This window comes from Seriola lalandi, unplaced genomic scaffold (genome assembly GCF_002814215.2).
Source record: "Seriola lalandi dorsalis isolate HSWRI2012SDOR001 ecotype SW California unplaced genomic scaffold, Sedor1 jcf7180002054748, whole genome shotgun sequence".
Classification (NCBI taxonomy): Eukaryota; Metazoa; Chordata; class Actinopteri; order Carangiformes; family Carangidae; genus Seriola; species Seriola lalandi.
The window spans coordinates 4364907-4371927 of NW_019525301.1; the positions used below are offsets into that span (position 1 = coordinate 4364907).

The 7021-nt window shown below is 44.2% G+C and overlaps 1 pseudogene; it reads left to right on the plus strand.

The window, feature by feature from the left end:
* Nucleotides 1-1790: 1790 nt before the first annotated feature.
* Nucleotides 1791-2680, plus strand: LOC147818050 (uncharacterized; annotated as a pseudogene).
* The last annotated feature ends 4341 nt before the right edge of the window (nt 2681-7021 follow it).

Below are 7021 nucleotides of genomic sequence, written 5' to 3' on the forward strand. Positions count from 1 at the left end.
TTCTGTCTCGTCTGCCCCTTTTCCCGCCATCACTGAACAGTGAGGGGACATGACAGAGAAGCAGAAGCTGATTTGTCAGCTTGTGTGCATTCTAAGTACTGATTGGCTCTGAAATAGAACCTGATAAAACAGAGTCAGCGTTCGACTGTGGAGATCTCTATAAAGAGTCAAAAAAATGCATTAACCTTGAAAATGTCAGATAGAACCTTATAATTCCAAACGGATGACCTGTGTTTCCTTTTCACTTGAAATATTCTTCTCTTTTGTGTTTTAGTAACTGGTTTATCTGTGTGTGTGTTCATGTGTGGTTTTATATAAATTATAAAAGTCTAATTAACTTGAATAGTTGACGGTCATAGTTTCACAACTGTATATTTCCTGTAGTGTTTCATAGTGGCCTTGCGTCAGTTGAACTTAAAAGCGTCTCCGCTAATGCCAGAAGAACTTATTAAGTTTTTATGAAATATAATATCAGGCTCATTAAGCGCCAGGGAAAATGAGCAGTGGTGCTTCTTGACACAGTTTAGGCCACGTGTTTAAAGAGTGAGGCGATAATTTACACCTCATCTATCTCCTTTGACAACGAGATGTGTCAGGATCTGTCACATTCATCTTAACAGGTGAATCATTGATCGATCACATTGTTTGTTTGTTCATTTCATACTAATTAATCAGAGCAGTGTGTCACACTGTCGGGGAGAAGCAAAAGCTTACAAGTTTTTACAAGTTGGGAAAAAGGCACAAAAAAAGAGTCTGTGTCACCTGACAGTTCAAACTGACCAGCAGGATTTCTATCATGAACCAACATCGTCCGACCAACAATTTCCAGGGGAAAATCCCAATTTCCAGGATCCGGACTCTGAGACTATGAGGATCCAGATTCTCTGGTCTGATGAAACCAGAACTGAACTGTTTGGTCTCAGTTCTAAACATCAAGTATGGAGGAAACCAGGCACCGCTCATCACCTGCCTGATCCCAACAGAGAAGCATGGTGGAGGCAGCATCAGGCTGTGGGGCTGTTGTTCAGCAGCAGGGACAGGGAGATCATCTGCTCAGGGCTGAGAGACAGATGAACAGAGCAAAGTACAAAGATATCCTTAACCTCCTAAGGCTTAGCAGTCACATGCGTGGACATCACTTTATAGCTCTTATGTCCACAATCGTGTTCACTGCTGAATTAGGGGTGTTATGGACACGTACGTGGGCACTTACACTGCCATCTGGTGGTGTCAGAAGAGTATAACATACTACGGTAAAAATTCAACATGGCGGCGAACACGAGGGAAGATTCAAGTGGCCGCTCCATACACAAACATCGACCAGGTAAGAAGTCCTGCCTTATTTTATGGCTTATTCTTATTTAGATATTTATAAAAGCGTTGGACATTTGTCATGACAAGCAAATTTGGAAAAAAAAGTGTAAAAATAAGAACTTAGCATGTCGCTAAACATGAAGTACACGTATGTGTACTTATGGACTGACGCTCCTCAAAACAGCTAATATGCTAGTAAAGATGCACACATGTAAAATGAGAAAACAAGTATATCTGGTGCAGCTACAAGGCTGTACATTGTCTCAATGTAATAAATAACAATTCAATCACTAAATACATATATACATACATAAATTAGTTGGGTTAAAAATGTCAGTAAAATGTAATATGCTAGTAAACTAAACTAGCTTGCAGCTAACCCTGGTGCAGCTAAAATCTGTACATTGTACAGTACCATTGAAATAATTTACAAATAAATAATGCATGAATGACATTGATTTGTATTTAATTTTGTCATGTTTTTATTTCCAGAGCGTTTTTCTGTGCAAAAAGCTTTGGAGCTACTTGGGTTAATTGATGGAGACAACTCAGATTTAGACTCGTCTGACAACGATGATCCCATCCTGGATGAAGATTACCAACCATCACCACAGGGGGAAAGCAGCAGTGAGGATGAGGGTGACAGTGATGATGAGGACCCCATCCCCGAACCCACTGAGCACAGCAGAGGACGTAAAAGTCTCTGTGGTGCAGATAATGGTTAGCCAAGACCCAGTAGATTTTTGTTTATGTTATGTAGTTAAGGCCTCAGGGCGACGTGAAGGATTGGAGGCAAAATGCTTATTTACAACACTTGTTGGCAGGTTCATTGACAGGGACAGAGAATACAGGGACAGGTTCGTCCCGCACTCCCAGACGTCGACGTTAAACTGAAACAATTGAGACTGATAGCTCAGAAGATGACTCTGAGGAGCCAGCACCAGGACCAAGCCAAACCAAAAAAAAAAGAATAAGGGAGAGTCCAATCAAGTATTCCATGCACCAATAGGCCTACACCTCATTTGCTTACATGGTTAAAATGTAACTTATTGCAATACTATTTTATTCTGATTCTGGTTGTGCAGGACGTGGAATACGCTGGAAGGCTTCTCCATTGACGCCAAACCTCGCAGAGTATCAGCATCAGGACGAAACTGATCTGGACAGACATGGCTGGACCCCACTAGACTATTTTGAACAGTACATAGATAGAGATCTGATGACACTGATTTCAGAATGTTCTAATGTCATGTCACTTTCTAAGAGTGGAGACCCACTCAACATGTCAGTCGATGAAGTTTACCACTTTTTTGGTGCCTGTATTTTGATGTCCTGCATCCGATACCCAACCATTAGGATGTATTGATGTCATGTCATGTGGTGCTGCCAGTGTCAAAGCCATGAAAAGCGCAGGAAGAGGTACTTCATCAGAAGTGTCCGCTCAAAATGGAAAGTTGTGTTTAGTGAAGTGGTACGACAACAAACCAGTATTGATGATGTCTGTTGTTCATGGTACACAGCCTGAAGACACCTGCCAGCACTGGGACAAGAAGTTGAAACAATGTCACTGTCTCGCGACCAAGCATTGTCCGTGAGTACAACACCAAGGGCCTGATTTACTAAAGCTTTGCGCGTAAAAACATGCGCAAACGCGACAGTACGCGCAAACACATGTTGACGCTGATCTACAAACCGGGCGCACCGAGGATTGCGTCTGTCAGTCGGGCAAAATAACACGCGCTAACCATTTTGCGCTTCTGCCTTCATGAATATGCAATATAGGCGTTCCTGCCAGAACGCGCAAAATATTGAGAGGAGTAGATGCAAATAGCATCATTTTGCGCACGCAATGTGATTTACCAACACTGAAACTAATTGCGCTGATTATTTTTGCGTCTATATTTAGCACATTTGAAAGTCAAGTCTTAGGCTACCTGGCACAGCCGTGCGCTCAGATGGCTGCGGTCATTGTTGCAAGGAGGCGGCGTAGGCACGACAGGCAACGGAGAGAACGCATCTTTTCTGTTCGTGTCCCTCTTTTTGGAATGGCAGAAGAAAAAACAATCGAGACACATCGGTTATCAGGCGATGCCATTTTGGAGCTTCTCCGTGAAGTAGGAGCTGATTTGGATCCAGTCACAAGGAGGAGTCCTGCAGTGCCTGCTGTGGCAAAACTCCTTGCGACTTTGCACTTTCTTGTGTCTGGTTCATTCCAGCGCACAGTCACTATTAGTTCTGTACATCTCCCCGAGCGTTTTTTCCAGTGCGTTGTCTCAGGTGTTAAATGCCATGTGCCGCAGGATGGGCCGATACATTCAATTTCCACGTACGCAGGACACATTGAATGAGACAAAACATGGTTTTTATGCGGTTGCAGGCTTCCCCAAAATTATTGGAGCGATAGACTGCACTCATGTTCAACTTGTTCCCCCTTCCGACAGGGAACACATTTACAGGAATCGAAAACACACACACTCTCTGAATGTGCAGGTTGTGTGCGACTCAAAAGGGATAATCACAAACGTTGTAGCAAAATATCCAGGGTCAGTGGACGACTCATTTATCCTGAGGAACAGTGCCCTTTTTTCCAACTTGAGAGATGGCGAATATGGAGATGACCATGTGGGTGAATCCCTTGTATTGGGATTGTTTGTTTTGTTGTTTTAATATATTCTGTAGTGTCTTTGAGTTCCAGTATAAGCGCTATACAAATAAAATGTATTATATCATTCCTCAAGCTATGAAAAATATGAAAGTGGTTCATGTTCTACTTTTAGGTGACAGTGCGTACCCCCTTCACCCCTTCCTCTTGACACCTGATGAACCTGACCACACCAGGCGAACACCGCTACAATCAGGCCCACATCAGCACAAGGAACATCGTGGAGCGCACATTCGGCGTGCTAAAAAGCTGGTTCCGCTGTTTGGACCGTACTGGAGGAGCCCTTCTCTACAGCCCACAAAAGGTGGCCCAGATCACAATTGTCTGCTGCATATTGCACAACATTGCCAAACGCCATGGGATCGAGCATGATGCCATGGATGTGGAGGAGGACTGTCACCATCGGCCACACGCCGGACCACCTAATGCCAATCTGATTCTTACAAACTTCTTATGAGGCATGTGAGGTATGAATTCGATTTTATTTTTAATATAGCAAATAAACAATATCATAACACAATGATCAAACTAATATAGGCTATTTTGGCGCATTTCGCCGCTCAACCGCGGAACTTTCTAACAAAAAACTTAATCAACAGCCAAATTTAAACGAAAATACAAATATTTAAATAGTCCATATCTCACTTTTTCTTCATTGCCGTCAAACGGGTTTCTTCTGTTAATTGTTTCCGTTTTCTTAGGTTGCGCCGCTGTCCCCCAATGCGCTCGTCTGCTCCGGCGCTCTCCGCTCCCTCTGCATTTCCCGGCTCACTGGGGTCGGATGACTTCGCCTTCACCCCATCTTCAACCGCCTTTGCCAGGGTATTAACGGCCATCGTCAGCCCAGACACAGCGCTGACCAGCTGCCTGGTGTGGGCAACAATGGCACGGGTGTCGCGTCTCATTGCGCGTGCCACAGAGGACACGGCCCTCACCTCCTGCGCCACGGTCTGCAAGCCATCTTCAAGAGCTGCAGACTGCCTTTTCTGTTCATGCAGCAATTCATCGTCGATGTCATCAGCTGGACGTCTTCGGGGGCTCTACACAGGAGACCGTTGCTGTGGCCTGACTCGAGGAGGGCGGCGGGGACTTGTTTTGGCCCATTTCTTTTGATTGTCCTTTGAAAAAGAAAAAAAAAACAAAAAAATCATTCATTTTGAAAAAAAGGAATCCAGAAAAAATACATGTTGCATCATAATGTCAAGTGGTTCTTGTTTGTGCTATTTTGACAAAACCAAAAACTCACATTTTTATGTACTAAAGCCCACTTTCTTTTAAACATAGGAAACATTTAGTTAGGCCTAGTTCCTATCATTTTTTCCTGAAACTTAAAACTGGAACGCACAAACAAAAAGAAAACCCTTTTGGCAATTACGCTTTTCCATTGCACAGCTAAAGAACGTTCATGACGCACGTTCATGTCTTGTGTGGTGTACCTGAATGAATTAAAAATGGCTATCCAACAAAAGAAATGCGTGTTTGTACTATATGGGCTGACCTTGGTCTGCATGTGGTTCAAGGGTGTCATAGCCCTCTATCCCAGTAATCTGCTCATCGCAGAACGTCAGCTGCACCTGCTGTTCAATGGGAGACAGAGGGTCCTCCTCCGCCGGTCCCCCACCTGTTTTATTTGCCGATTTCTTATTCTGTGCGATTTATTCCCGAATGTCTTGCCACCTTTTCTTCATTTCATCCGGTGTTCTTTTGGTTTTCCCCACAGCATTAACCTTGTCATAGACTGCCTCCCATATTGCATTCCTCCTAGTAACAGTTAAATTCCTTTGCTGTAACTCGGAAATGTGCTTGTTTGCATCTTGTATAAGCACCTCCAATTCCGTAGCTTCAAATTTGCTTTTTCGCCTACGTTGGGTCTGTTCGTTTGCATTCGCCGTGGTGAACACCCTTAACTCGCGCAAAATCCTCCTTTAAATAGGGCGGGCTCAATCACTTTTGCACCTTTAGTCAATTGCGCCGTTAATCACAGTAAATCACCCGCAAGCCCCAAACAGACAGCCCGCGCAATCTATCTGTGTGCACACGCAATTTAGCGCTCTTTATTTGGGATCTTAGTAAATCAGGCCCCAAGATGGGTGGAGTTGACTTGATGGATAAAATGATCAGTTACTATCGCATGAGCACCCGTATTAATAAGTGGACAATGCGGATGGTAATGCTCTTCACGGATCTGGCTTTAGCCAACAGCTGGCTACTCTACCGCAAAGACCATGCAATATGTGCTGGACCAAAGACAAGACCCATCCAGTTCCTTCAGTTCCGTATGGAAGTGGCAAAGATCCTCTTGGCCCAGCATCACGGTGCAGATGCTGACCTATCGGAACAATCAGAGGAAGAAGATTCAAATCAAGGGGGAAAACGTCATGTGACAGAGTTGCCCCATGTCTCGGTCCGCAGGAGTGCTAATGCCCACCTCCCAGAGATGATTGGCCTGAAGAATGCGATGCGCTGCAGACAACCAGGCTGCACCGGAAGAACCCGAGTGCGTTGTGTGACCTGCAAAGTGTTCTTGTGCTTGCACACCGAATGCAACTGTTACTCAGCCTTTCACACATAGGTGATGGCAGTGATTTTCAAGGTGTGTACATGTTCCTACAGTGTACATGTACTCTTTGTGACATTAGGTGTGTGTGTGTGTGTGTGTGTGTGTGTGTGTGTGGGTAAGTGGGTGTGAGTGTAGCGGCTTTGTACTCTCTCTCTTTGCGTTGTGTAATTTAAGAGACGAAGATGGCCCTCACAGTCGGCACTTGCCGTTTATTTCGAACCTTGGCGGGCCTGGCAGAGGCCAGAATACAGTCAGAACCCGGTTTTCCTCTCACACACACACATACACATCTGAAAAATGTAAAATGAAAAGAAAGTGCAAGTTAGCGAGCAACGTGTAGCACTAGCCATTTTGTAAACCCAATTAAAAGAAAAACACCGTCAACTTTTATGAAAAAGGACGTGCTCGACCGTTCGGGAGCTATATGTTTAAAATAATACAACTTAAACCACCCCTTAGTATTGGAAATTACAGTAATTAATATG